Source organism: Rhinolophus ferrumequinum, chromosome 3 (genome assembly GCF_004115265.2).
Source record: "Rhinolophus ferrumequinum isolate MPI-CBG mRhiFer1 chromosome 3, mRhiFer1_v1.p, whole genome shotgun sequence".
Classification (NCBI taxonomy): Eukaryota; Metazoa; Chordata; class Mammalia; order Chiroptera; family Rhinolophidae; genus Rhinolophus; species Rhinolophus ferrumequinum.
In genome coordinates this window covers 24,784,480-24,796,794 of record NC_046286.1, presented here as the reverse complement: position 1 = coordinate 24,796,794, position 12,315 = coordinate 24,784,480, and the positions used below count along the sequence as shown (strand labels likewise).

Here is a 12,315-nt window from a genome sequence, read left to right as displayed (position 1 = left end):
AGTCCCCCATCGGAATCCTTAAATCACATGTTTTGTTTTAATGTAGTTTCTAGCTTCTCAGCTTCCTGCGAATTCCAGTTAAATCACTGCCTTTTCACTCCAACACATCTATATTAGTTATCTACGGCTGCTGTAACAAATTACCACAAATTTGTTGGAAACAATGGAACTTCATTCTCTCAAGTTCTAGAGGCCAGAAGGCTAATCAGCCCTGTTGTCAGGGCTACATTCCCTCTGGAGGCTCTGCGGTAGAATCTTTCCTTGCTTCTTGCAGCTTCTAGCGGCTGTTAGCATCCCTTGCCTGTGACTGCATCACTCCAGTGTCTGCCTCCATGGTCACATCATCTTCTCGTGTGTGTGTGTGTGTGTGTGTGTGTAATAGCCCTCTGCCTCTATTAAGGACACTGTGATGGTATTTAGGGCCCACCTAGACAATACAGGATAATCCCCTCATCTCAAAATGCTTACTTTAATTACACCTGCAAAAATCCTTTTTCTGTATAAAGTAACATTTACAGATCATCCCTGGGATTAGGATATGGACATATATTCTAGAGCCATTGTCAATGTACCCCACCATTTCACAATACACGTTAATTGTAAAGGTGAGAAAACGAGTTGAAGTCTTTTCTCTGTGCCTGCCATATCCCCATCCTCCCTCCCATCTCCACACTTACTTCTCTTTCCATATAGCTCTGCAGAAGAAAATAAAAGTCCCAACACTACACACATATAAGTAAAAGAGCCACAGTTTGTTTAGCATGACCATTACTGACTAACGCCGTGGGGCTGACCATAAGTTACAAATTTTTCTCCACTGAAAGAAAGAGTCCATCTCTCTTCTACTGGGCAGTTACTTTATCTGTCCAAAATACCACCCTGTCCTTTCCAAGAAGTGCTCACAGAGTTTGGAGGATGCCAAACCATTCGGGTCATGATCCCTTACTCCCCAGGCCAAAATGACAGGTTCAAAGAAAAGCATGTGTCCTAAGCTGATCAGAGATCTTCTTTGAAAGTTTGAGAACTTCAACTTCTCTCTTCGCTTAGCCACTGAATAATGTGAATATGGAGTCGTTGGTGGTTATGTTCCCTATCAAATGGAAATGCCTGAAAGAAAAAAAAAGGCGAGAAATTGAAAGAGTAGAAGCGAGAGGAAGGTGGGGCGGGGAGAGTGAGGAAGAACCACGTGAATGGTGTGTTTACCGCATCCCTAGAGCTGCCTTTCCTTCCATTCTATGGGCTACCAAGTCCAGTGTAGTTTTAGCTGATTTTCGACACATACATGATCATGAATAAAATAGCCATGAATAAAACACCCAATGAAAGTTAGCTAAGAGTTTAGCTTCCAGTGGAAATCTGCGTCTTCTTTTTAAATTATTATTATGATGGTTTTAATCCAGAACACACCTTCTCATTCAAACAGTGCCATATGTCTCAGCCTCTCAGGAGAGCCTGCCCTGACTACTTTATTAAACTATACACATCCACTGCCTCACACTGAAAACTTGACTCTATTTTTCCCATAATATCTGTCTCCATAGCAGACTACATACTCAATTTAATCACTTTTGTTTATTCTCTGTCTCCACTTTAAGCCACCAACTAGAATATCAGCTCAATTTTTGGATTTTTGTTCTATTTATCCATGTATCACAATCACTTGGAATAGTTTTTGGCACTTTGCAGGCACTCAAAATGTTTGTCAAGGGAAAGAATTAGGTTTTCATCTTGTTAAAGTCTATATTCAAAATTAAAATATTAGAGAAAGATAATGAAAGTTTAAAAATAATGCGTTTGAGTAACATATCTTTTTGTATTATAGTTACGTTGGATATTTAGACTTACAGAAAAACAGATTTAGCAGCATGATTTAATGGACAAAGACTAGGATTTAGAATGAGGCAAAGCTAGGTCAAATCCTGTCTGCTTTTACTAATCTGTAAGATCTTGAATTGAGCAAGGTACCTAAACTCTACGGACCCTATTCTTCTCACCTGTCAAATGGGAAAAGTAATCCTTACCTTGCAGAACAATCTACATGTCATCCAAAATGCTGAGTGGGACTCTGTCCCATAGCAAACTGACTAGGCTTGTCCCAAACCTCATTCCTAGACATTTGAGGTCTCAGGGTCTCCCCACCCTTTACTGTGATTTCAGCTGCTTCGCTTCCTGTTATCACCTGCATTGTGTCCCCCCAACCCCCAAATTCCTATGCTGAAGCCCTAACACCCAGGACCTCAGGATGTGACTGTATTTGGAAGTATGGCCTTTAAGGTGGTAATTAAGTTAAAATGGGGTTGTTAGAATAGTCTGTGTCCTCATACGAAGAGGAGAGTGGAACACAGGCACACCAGGAATGTGCACAGACAGAGGAAAGACCAAGTGAGGACACGGTGAGAAGACTGCCATGTGAAAGCCAAGGAGAGAGACTTCAGAGGAAACCAAATCTGCTGACACCTTGATCTGGGACTTCCAGTCTCCAAATCTATATGAAAATTCTTTTCTGTTGTTTATCCAGTCTGTGGTATTTTGTTAGGGAAGCTCTAGCAAACTAATACACTTCCTGGAGCATCTTTCTGCCCACAGGCCCCTCCATCCAAGTGTGCCAATTTGGGTAATCGCTAAAATTGAATTAGCAGCTACTTCCTGCTTTTCCTGGTGAAATCCAGCACGATTCAGCGTTTAGGTGTTATGCTTATTTGGCAAAAATGTGATGCATTGCATCATGGACAGTTCAGCCTTTTGTCATTTAGTTGATGGCCCTTTACTCTTTTCTCTGAGTAGCTTTCCCCTCTATGTGTCATATTATAAAATTTGGGCTCCGGCAATAGGTTACATCCTGCTGCATATGACTCCTTAAGAAGTTTATTTCATAACCAATTCTTATTGTTTCTGTCATGGGTAGACCCCACTGCCACATTGAGTGGTCGTTCCCAGTTCCCTGAAACGTGGGTGATTTAAAATGCCCACTTATTATCCCTTATGTTAGAAAACTGAGTATAAATTTTGAAAAAATATAATGGAAAATGGATGATTATTCAACAACATCAGAAGCTGAGCCACTTGTTCTTTAGGTAGTTATGGTTTTTAGACATCATACCAAGTAGTCTCAGTGGTAAAATGGGGTAAGTGTTAGCCTCCGAACAATAAATGGAATAATTTATGGAATGTGTTTAGCAGAGGTCTCAATGTCAATGTTTGTTTGTTTGTTTTCTATACTACTAGGACATATTACAATATAAAATTTTGCATTTGTATATTTTGTGTTGTATATACAGTAATAATAGCAATAACATTATAGCTACTATCACTGTTTGCTTTATACTTGATCAGACATATCACCATTCATATGCAAGGCTACTCAAGATAAAAATAAGAAACATAGGAATTTGACCTTGGAAAGATCTGTAACATTTGTCAAATTTGACTATTCCTGTGATGATTTATTGACTCTTATTTTGCTTTTTTTCTCTCTCTTTTACTTGTAAATTAGAAGAGGAGCAGTTACTGCCTGATAAAGAAGGAAAATATGAAAGAAGGGAGTAAAGAAATGTTAAACGTTTAGAAAGGAGAAACAGAGGCATAGAATCAGAAGATGGAGTTATCTGGGAACACTTGATTGCTTTTCAAAGAGTTGATGAGCAAAGCACCACTGGTGCACTGGTGGATTACCAAGTTGAATGGGCATAACTGACAGTGCGTGTACATAAGTGTCAAGAACGTATAAAAAGAACAGGGGAGATTCAGAAAGACAAAGCTCACTATGTGCTGTGTGGCTAGAAGAGTCTTAATCAAGGAGGTTGAACAGAAATCCAAGCAGAAAGTGCCTGAAACCTGCAGACTGGCTTGACTTGTTCCCCTTCTTGTTCCCTGTATTACCAATCCTTGTACAAGTTTCACCACCATCATTCTGCTTCGTTTATTATCATTTGTCAATGGAACAAAAAGTGAGCTTTTATTCATTGGCCTCAGATTTAAGCATATTACAGGCGGTTAACAAATGACCTTTCATCTTTTGTGGTGCTCTCTTCTTCTTATATGACAAGAATGTTGTTTTGTTGTTTTTCTTTAAAAAGATAACAGGGTACGATCACACATAAAATATTTCTGTTATCTTCTACCCTTTTCCACACAGTAATCTTATATATTCTTAAGATAACTCTTTATTATCAATTTAATGAGTGTTGAAAACCTCCTTAAGCATAAAACCCAGAGGTCATTTTACTAGTTCATAAAGAAATAATGCAGAATATAGCAGAACTGACAACATAACATTCTGCTTTAAAATGGCAGTCTTTAAATCATCAAAGATTCAACCACGTGGATCTAATTTTTCCCCTCTATTATTCATTCTTTAAAATGATTGTAAGAAGGATAAGTGAAGAGTGAACAAGTGTTTTCATTTTCACTAAGCTCATTATTTTTGGCTCTTGTTAGGATGTTTGTATATTGACATTTTCTCAGAACTATCAAAGATGATTGTCATTAATGGTTTCTTCATTTTATTTTGAATATTCCCAAAGAAGTAACTCTATAGAATATGCCCTCCAAGTTTCTGGTCCATGTCATTCGTTGGAAAGTAAAATCACTCAAAATCACAAAAGAGAACATGAAGGGTAATTTCCACAATGAGACAGGAAAAGATGAAGGGGGCGTGCGTGGCAGATTCAAAAGAAACATTCTTTTTTCTATCAAAATTCCATAATTTATAAAATCAGCCCTTAGGCTTTTTCTCCCTCTATGGTTAAATTTGAACTGAAAAAGAAAACAGACATTAAAACATTTCTGGGTAGCTGAATATTTCATATACATCTATTTACTAGTGCTTCATCATCCAATATGGTAGCCAGTAGCCATACATGGCCACTTACATTTAAAATTAAATGAATTAAAGTGAAATAAAATGAAAAATTCAGTTTCTCAGCCACACCTGCCACATTTGTGTGCTCAGTAGCTACATCTCACTAGAGACTACCATAGAGGACGGCACAGAATATAGAAAATTTCCATCCTCACAAAAAGTTCTATTGGTCAGCACTGCACTAGTATAAATGAGGTCTCCAAGTATGAAATACAGCAGGCGTTTTAACATTATAACCGGACACAATGTTAAATTTGGAAAGAAATGACTCACCACAGAGAACATCGGTAGTTAATAGAATAATACAGCAATTTGAATGATCCTTTGATAGAAGTTTGAGTTTCTATATGACAAAATGACGTTTTTAGCCCAAATAGCATACATTTGGTAGAAACATGTAAAAATGTTTAATAAAGCACAATGCTCTATACCAATGTATTTGAAATAATTGTAGACTGAATTTTTTAATGAACTCTCAGATAAAATTTAAGATATTGCTAAAATTTAAGATATTGCTGGTCTGGGCACAGTAAAGATGGAGAGCCCCTGCTTGCTCATCCATTTCGCCTCCAGGGCTGCTGGTTTTAGGTTAGCCCTGAATCAACAGCCCCGAGGAGAATCTGAGCTATCTTTAAAAAAAGAAAAAAAAAAATGCAGGCCCAGACCAAGAGTAGGGAGAGAGTAGTTTAAAAAGTAGAATATTAAAAATCAGAACTATTAATTCAGCTTTGATACGCCTTCCTAGTCAAAGAGTATCAAAATACTTTATTTTTAATAAGTTAGTTAAGTTGGTTATTTACATTTTCTCCATGATAACAAGCACTGCTTGAAACAGAAAACATTCCAGAAAAATAAAATCGGTAATGTTGTCATGACTAAGAAAAAGATCACGTGTTAGAAGACAACTCATGTTTTTCACTCTTAAGTACCAAAAGGTTAAAGATGAATAGAAGGGCATAGTCATATCTTAAGATATTTCTAATCATAGGAATCACAAAAAGCTTAGAAATGCCTTCCTCTCAGGATAACAAAGGAATTTTTGTGATATATGGTACCATATAACAACAAAAAAATCTCCATAAAAATGAAAGTTACTTAACTGGTTTCTATAAAATTATTATTTATTTTTGAGACTCATTTGGCTGACGCAAATTAGAAAGTAATGATGTAAAACAAAATATCAAAATTGCTTTATTTATAAATGTAAATAATATGTTCTTAAATCGCTTTCTAATTGAAAAATAATATTAAAGATCAAAATTCAAATACTTTGGGGCAAGAAATAATGAAATATATTAAATAGATACATCATGCAATCATACTCTAGTTTTACAAACTATAGAATCCCTGTTTCAACAATGCAAATCATATTACCAAGTAGTGTAGCAGGAGTCATTAAAGGATTTTGAATTTTTGGATTCTGTTTTGTTTTGATTTTTTTCTAATGTATCCCCTGCCGTATCATTCAAATAAGTTAGATCATTTGAATCAGATCAGCTACGATGATGTTAACAACTTTTAGGCTTTGGTTTCTTACAGACTAAAATAGCAGATATAAAACACAGAGCTGCAACCTCACGGCACAATAATGGATTACTGCAGGTAAAAAGACCTTTTAAATAAAGCCTCTTCCTTTGTGAGGCCAGCCTATTGGATTCCTGTGATTAGAAATATATTACGATAGGACAGTTCCCTTCTAGTCATCCTTAACCTTTTGGTATTTACCAGTGAAAAACATGACTTGTCTTCTAAAACTTCATTCTGTTCTTAGTCATGAGAGGATTTACCAATTTTATCTTGTGTCTCTTGAGTGTGTTAGAAGACCTTAGAGACTTATACCACTGTTTTTAGAGCATTTGCTTTGGGCTCTATTATGAAGTAGTAATCATGCCTACAGTGTGAAGTACACAAAGCATTAGCAACTTTAAAATGGATCCATTAGCACACTAGCACTCCTCACTGCATCACTGTAAACTTCCAGTTTCATTAGTCATAGTTCTGTTCATCAACTAGACTGAACATATTGCTGTCTGATTTCTAAACTTTTAAAAGGCACTTATAGAAAGGGAGGAGGGGGTGAGAACCCCACTGACAAATGAATCTTTTCAAAAAACGCAGCACATTTTTATGGCATCCTAGGGAAAATAACCGAAATATTAAAGGAGATCTGATTTGAATTATATCCTAGAAGCGTTCTGTAAATAGCTACTGCTTACCACAGCAGACAAGAAAAAGAAATAAAAGGCATCCAAATTATTTGCAGATGACATAATGCTCTACATAGAGAACCCCAAAGATTCCACCAAAAACTATTAGAATGGATAAATGAATTTAGTAAAGTAGCAGGGAACAAAATTAATATTCAGAAACTGGTTGCATTTTTTTCTTTAAATTAAAGTTTATTGGGGCAACAATTGTTAGTAAAGTTACATAGATTAGGTGTACAATTCTATAATACATTATCTATATCCCACATTGTGTGTTCATCACCCAGAGTCAGTTCTCTTTCCATCACCATATATTAGACCCCGTTTACCCTCATCTAGAGTCCCACTCTCCCCCTCCCCCCTTACCCTCTGGTAACCCCATAAACTATTGTCTGTGTCTATGAGTTTTTGTTCTTTCAGTTGTTCGTCTTGTTCTTTTGTTGTTTTCGGTTTATATACCACAGTGAAATCATATGATTCTCTACTTTTTCTGTGTGACTTATTTCACTTAGCATTATAATCTCAAGATCCATCCATGTTGTCAGAAATGGTCCTATTTCATCTTTTCTTACCACCAAATAGTATTCCATTGTGTATATATACCACAACATCTTTATCCATCCCTTTATTGAAGGACATTTTGGTTATTTCCATGTCTTGGCCACCATACATAAAGCTGCAATAAACATTGGAGCACACTTGTCTTTATGGAAAATGTTTTCAGATTTTTTTGGTAGATATCCAAGAGAGGGATTGCTGGGTCATATGGTAATTCTATTTGTAATTTTTTGAGGCACCTCCACACTGCTTTCCATAGTGGCTGCACCAGTCTGCATTCCCACCAACGGTGTATGAGGGTTCCTTTTTCTCCACAGCCTCTCCAACACTTGTTACTATTTGTCTTGTTGATGATAGCCATTCTTATTGGGGTGAGGTGATATCTCATTGTGGTTTTTATTTGCATTTCTTTGATGATTAGTGATGTTGAGCATTTTTTACATGTCTCTTTGCCATTTGTGTGTCCTCTTTGGAGAAATATCTCTTCAAGTCCTCTGTCCATTTTTCAATTGGGTTGTTTGTTTTTTTGTTGTTGAGTTTCATGAGTTCCTTGTATATTTTGGATATTAGCCCCTTATCAGAGGCAGTGTTTGCAAAAATCTTCTCCCATTCTGTTGGTTGCCTCTTTATTTTTTCTATGGTTTCTTTTGCTGTGCAGAAGCTTTTAAGTTTGATATAGTACCATTCATTTATTTTAGCTTTTACTTCCCTTACTTTTCGAATCAAATTCATAAAATGCTCTTTGAACCCAAGGTCCATAAGATTACTACCTATGTTTTCTGCTATGCAGTTAGTTGTTTCAGATCTTATGCTTAAGACTTTGATCCATTTTGAAATAATTTTGGTACAGGGTGAAAGATAGCAGTCCAGTTTCATTCTTTTGCAGGTGGCTTTCCAATTCTGCCAGCACTGTTTATTGAAGAGGCTGTCTTTTCTCCATTGTATATTTTTTGCTTCTTTGTCAAAAATTATCTGTACATATTTATGTGGGTTTATTTCTGGGTTCTCAATTCTATTTCACTGATCTATGTGTCTGTTTTTCTGCCAATACCATTTTGTTTTGATTATTGTTGCCCTGTAGTACAAGCTAACATCAGGGAGTGTGATACCTCCAGCACTGTTCTTTTTTCTTAGGATCGCTTGGTAATTTGAGGTCTATTGTGGTTCCGTAGAAATTTGATGTTTTTTTGTTCTATTTCTTTAAAAAATGCCATTGGTATATTGCTGGGGATTGCATTAAATGTGTATATTGCTTTGGGTAATACGGCCATTTTAACTATGTTGATTCTTCCAATCCATGAGCATGGAATGTCTTTCCATTTCTTTGTGTCTTTAATTTCTTTTAAAAATGTCTATAGTTTTCAGCATATAGGTCTGTCACATTCTTAGTTAAGTTTATTGCTAGGTATTTTATTCTTTTTGTTGCAATTGCAAAAGGAATTGTTTTTTTGTGTGTGTTGTTTTTTTTTAATTTCGTTTCTGAGATTTCATTGTTAACATATAGGAATGAGATGGACTTTTGTACCTTGAATTTTTAGCAGGCAACGTTACTGTATTTGTTTATTGTTTCTAATAGTTGTTTGGTGGAGTCTTTAAGGCTTTCTATATATAGCATCATGTCATCTGCAATTTGGATGCCTTTTATTTCTTTGTCTTGCCTGATTGCTCTGGCGAGCACTTCCAATACTGTGTTGAAAAGAAGAGGTGATAGAGGACAGCCCTGTCGTGTTCCTGTCATTTCTGGTAAAACTGTGTCTCCATTGTTTCTTTGCCTTTTTGTTGTTGTCTATTGTTTCTGTGTGGTGGTATTCTCTGATTTTTCCCTGTGTTTCTTTTATTACATTATGTATTTCAGTTCTGGATTTTTTTGAGTGGTTACCATTATCTTTATGTAAAAGAAAGTTTAATATGTAGAGTATTCCATTTTCTTCAGCATGCTTACTTTCTCCATTCCTATATTCCAGTTCAGGCCTTTACTCTCCCCACTTCTGTTTTGGTTGCCAGAAATTATCTCTATCGATGGTGGTCAAATAGCCTCCTTCAGTATTTCTTGTAGTGCAGGTTGTGTGTTAGAAAATTCCCTTAGCTTCTGTATGTCTGGAAAAGTCTTTATTCTTCCTTCATATCTAAAGGAAATCTTTGCTGAATATATTATTCTTGGTTCATAATTTCTCTCTTTCAATTGTTTGAATATTTGGTTCCACTCCCTCCTGGCTTGTAGAGTTTCTGCTGAAAACTCTAATGATATTCTAATAGGCTTTCTGTTGTATGTTACCGTCTACTTTTCCCTGGCTGCCTTGAGGATTGTTTCTTTGTCGTTGATTTTTGTCAGCTTCAATACAACGTGCCTTGGAGAAGGCCTGTTAGGGTTGAGGTAATTAGGAGTTCTATTTGCTTCTTGGATTTGAGGATCCAGTTCTTTCCACAAGTTTGGGAAGTTCTCATTGACTATTTGTTTGAATATAAATCTCTGTTCCCTTCTCTCTTTCCTCTCCTTCTGGCATGCCCATTATTCTTATATTGTTCTTTCTGATGGAGTCAGAAAGTTCTTGTAGAGTTCTTTCATTTCTTTTAAGTCTCCAGTCTCTTTCTTCTTCCATCCATGTCATTTCCAGATTTCTATCATCGATTTCACTGATTCTTTCCTCCATCTGGTCAACTCTACTGCCTTAGCCGGCTATTTCATTCTTCATTTCTTTTATTGAGTTCTTAATCTCCAGAAATTCTACTTGTTTCTTTTTTAAAATTTCAATCTCTTTGGTAAAACATTCATGTTGTTCTTTGATTATGTTTCTGAGTTCATTAAAATGCCTGTCTGTGTTTTCTGCATCTTGTTGAGATTTTTAAGAACTGCAATCTTGAATTCTCGTCATTTAAGTCACATATTTAGGTATCTTTAAGTTTATTTTCTGGAAACTTTTCGTTTTCTTTCTGAGCTGTCTTGTTGCCTTGGTTATTCATGGCCATTAATGATTTATTATTTCTCTTCCTAGACATGTACAGGAGTGGGTTCTGCAACAGGGTGATAGAAAGAGGTCTTTCTTTTCTTTTCCATTAGGTGTTGGTAGCTACTTGATGACTTCCAATTTCCAAAGAGTTAGATCTCAGAAATAGGCGATTTTTAGCCTTCCCATTGAGTGTATATTCATATAAGGAAGTTGTTTAATAGCTACGATCTGCCTATGAGATAAAGATGTAATAGTGTACCTTTCCCCTTATTAGGGACTTATTCATTATTTTCATAGAAAACGTTCAGAAAATTGAAGTGTTTCCTCATTACAGAGCTAGACTGTTGCGTACTGATTCCACACTTACTGTGTGGGACCCCCATGCTATAGGATGGTTTAGAACAGATAATGACTTCCCATGGTGAGTGAGTGAGCTGACCTACTGCATCAGTAACTACACATTGTGGGGGATCCATTGCCATGCTGATCCAAACCAGCCAGCAGTCCATAATAGGCAGCCATTCTTTCAGTGGGAAAAAGAGATGGAAGATACTGTTAAAATCCTTTCTATTTTATAAGAGGCTCATCTATAAAACATCAAGCAAAAAAGATATGATAAAAATATAAGGAGATATTCACATAAAACTAAAACTAAAGAAAAAATACATAAGAAAGTATAAATAATTCATGAGTACATACCTGTCATAAGAATTGATCTTTTCCATCCTAAGGGAATACTGACTATTAAAACATGGGTATTCTGTGTTTAGTTTCTGTTTTTATAATATTTCATTATATGTTTTAAAATTTGAATTATTACAAGGAAGTGCTTTTGCAGTAACAAGATATTATACATGACGTGGACCTGCTATGCATTTTGTGGTTTAACTAATTAAGAAACGAAAGTATGTTTATAAGAATTCACCTCACTTTATAAAGAAAGTTATATGTCCAGTTCCTATCTGACCTAGTAATTATATTCAAAAATATTAAAGGGCAGCATTTGCAAATTGTTTCTGTGCCTAGTATTTTAGTGTTTGGTGACAAATTTATAATTTAACCCTCATAATTAAATTGCTTAATTCTGGAGTATTTTATGGTTCTTGATTGCATACCTAACTTTTTTTTTTTCTCAATTGTATTAGAAAATTCCAGATTATTTTCTTTTAATACCCACTCACCTCTTACAGAAAATAAAAATCCAAAATGAGAGTAATGACCAAATGCTAAATCTGTCACCAAGGGCTGTTAAATTTAAAAGTCTTCAAAGAAAGTGTGGGTAATATGACAGAGTCAGGATGACTTTTCATATCATTTACATTTGCACGAGAATTTCTTCTCAAAGCCACAAATGTCTTGCTAGCATCACAAAACATTTTTGCTTCTCTTTAACTGAGAAAAAAGACGTCAGTTTTATAATTTCTAATACTAGTGTTAGGCTTAACTATATAGTTCAAAATATATATTATATATTACATGTATATATATGTATTATATATATATGTAGTTCGTGTATAAATAACCATCTCAAATAAGGCCTTCCCTGAGAAATTCTCCTTAAAACCCTCAGAAAGATTTAGCCATTCCTTCCAATGTTCCCATAGCACTTATTACATACTCTATTGAAACACTTTCCATTGGTATTTCCATTTTTTTATACCTCTGTTGGTCTCCTCTCGTAGGCAAGAGCAGTAATATGTTAGATCTGACTTGTGCTGACTCAGGAGATCCCTTGTGAGAA

The 12,315-nt window shown here is 35.6% G+C and overlaps 1 long non-coding RNA gene across 1 annotated transcript in view; it reads left to right on the top strand.

Moving 5' to 3' along the window:
• LOC117016143 (uncharacterized) overlaps nucleotides 1-12,315 on the top strand; it is a 136,783-nt gene that overhangs the window by 95,654 nt on the left and 28,814 nt on the right. The gene's annotated exons all lie outside the window — the stretch shown is intronic.